General features: G+C 42.5%; 1 non-coding gene across 1 annotated transcript; it reads right to left on the bottom strand.

The window, feature by feature from the left end:
* Window positions 1-288: 288 nt before the first annotated feature.
* On the bottom strand, window positions 289-396 carry LOC148570352 (small nucleolar RNA R71). Its single transcript, XR_015880422.1, has one exon. It is a non-coding gene; the product is annotated as a small nucleolar RNA R71 (small nucleolar RNA).
* Window positions 397-2,157: the final 1,761 nt, after the last annotated feature.

The raw sequence follows: 2,157 nt of genomic DNA, 5'->3' as shown, positions 1-2,157 counted from the left end.
AACTTTGAGCTTAAGCCTCAATTAGTTTCTCTAATGCAACAGAATTGCAAGTTTCATGGACTTCCATTGGAAGATCCTCATCAGTTCTTAGCTGAATTCTTGCAAATCTGTGACACTGTCAAGACCAATGGGGTTGACCCTGAGGTCTACAGACTTATGCTCTTCCCTTTTGCTTTAAGAGACAGAGCTAGGACATGGTTGGACTCACAACCTAAAGAAAGCCTGAACTCTTGGGAAAAGCTAGTCAATGCCTTCTTGGCAAAGTTCTTTCCACCTCAAAAATTGAGTAAGCTTAGAGTGGAAGTCTAAACCTTCAGACAGAAGGAAGGTGAATCCCTCTATGAAGCTTGGGAAAGATACAAGAAATTGATCAGAAGGTGTCCTTCTGACATGCTTTCAGAATGGAGCATCATAGGTATCTTCTATGATGGTCTATCTGAACTGTCCAAGATGTCATTGGATAGCTCTACTGGAAGATCTCTTCATCTGAAGAAGATGCCTGCAGAAGCTCAGGAACTCATTGAGATGGTTGTAAATAACCAATTCATGTACACTTCTGAAAGGAACCCTGTGAATAATGGGACAAATCAGAAGAAAAGAGTTCTTGAGATTGATACCCTGAATGCTATATTGGCTCAGAACAAGATATTAACTCAACAAGTTAATATGATCTCTCAGAGTCTGTCTGGAATACAATCAGTAACAGGCAGTACTAAAGAAGCTTCCTCTTAAGAAGAAGCTTATGACCCTGAGAACCCTGCAATGGAAGAGGTGAATTACATGGGAGAATCCTATGGAAACACCTATAATCCTTCATGGATAAATCATCCAAATCTCTCATGGAAGGATCAACAGAGACCTCAACAAGGTTTCAACAACAATGATGGTGAAAGAAACAGGTTTAGCAATAGCAAGCCTTTTCCATCATCTTCCCAGCAACAGACAGAGAATTTTAAGCAGAGCCACTCTGACTTAGCAACCATTGTCTCTGATCTAATTAAAACCACTCAAAGTTTCATGGCTGAAACAAGGTCCTCTATTAGAAATTTGGAGGCATAAGTGGGTCAGCTGAGTAAGAAAATTACTGAACTCCCTCCTAGTACTCTCCCAAGCAATACAGAAGAGAATCCAAAGAGAGAGTGCAAGGCCATAAACACGTCTCACATGGCCGAACCTGGAGAGGAGGAAGAGGCAGTGATCTCCACTGAGGAAGACCTCAATGGACGTCCACTGGCCTCTATGGAGTTCCCTGATGAGGAACCATGGGAATCTGAGGCTCACACAGAAACCATAGAGATTCCATTGAATTTCCTCCTGCCATTCATGAGCTCTTATGAGTATTCTTCCTATGAAGAGGATTAATATGTTACTAAAGAGCAAGTTGCTAAGTATCTTGGAGTAATCATGAGGCTAAATGCCAAGTTATTTGGCAATGAGACTTGGGAGGATGAACCCCCATTGCTCATCAAAGAACTGGATGACTTGACTAGGCAGAGATTACCTCAAAAGAGACAAGATCCTGGAAAATTCTCAATACCTTGTACCATAGGCACCATGACCTTTGAAAAGGCTCTGTGTAACCTAGGATCAAGCATAAACCTCATGCCTCTCTCTGTAATGGAGAAGCTGGGGATCATTGAGGTACAAGCTGCTAGAATCTCACTAGAGATGGCAGACAATTCAAAGAAACAGGCTTATGGACTTGTAGAGGATGTCTTGGTAAAGGTTGAAGGCCACTACATCCCTGTGGATTTCATAATCCTAGAGACTGGGAAGTGTATGGATGAATCCATCATCCTTTGCAGACCCTTCCTAGCCATAGCAAAAGGTGTGATTGATGTTGACAGAGGAGAATTGATCATTCAAGTGAATGAAGACTCCCTTGTGTTTAAAGCTCAAGGATGTCCCTCTGTAACCATGGAGAGGAAGCATGAAGAGCTTCTCTCAATACAGAGTCAAACAGAGCCCCCACAGTCAAACTCTAAGTTTGGTGTTGGGAGGCCACAACCAAACTTTAAGTTTGGTGTTGAACCCCCACATTCAAACTCTAAGTTTGGTGTTGGGAGGTTCCAACATTGCTCTGAACATCTGTGAGGCTCCATGAGAGCCCACTGTCAAGCTATTGACATTAAAGAAGCGCTTATTGGGAGGCAACCC

Source organism: Arachis ipaensis, chromosome B3 (genome assembly GCF_059453495.1).
Source record: "Arachis ipaensis isolate K30076 ecotype BB chromosome B3, ASM5945349v1, whole genome shotgun sequence".
Classification (NCBI taxonomy): Eukaryota; Viridiplantae; Streptophyta; class Magnoliopsida; order Fabales; family Fabaceae; genus Arachis; species Arachis ipaensis.
This window is presented reverse-complemented; position numbering and strand designations above follow the sequence as displayed.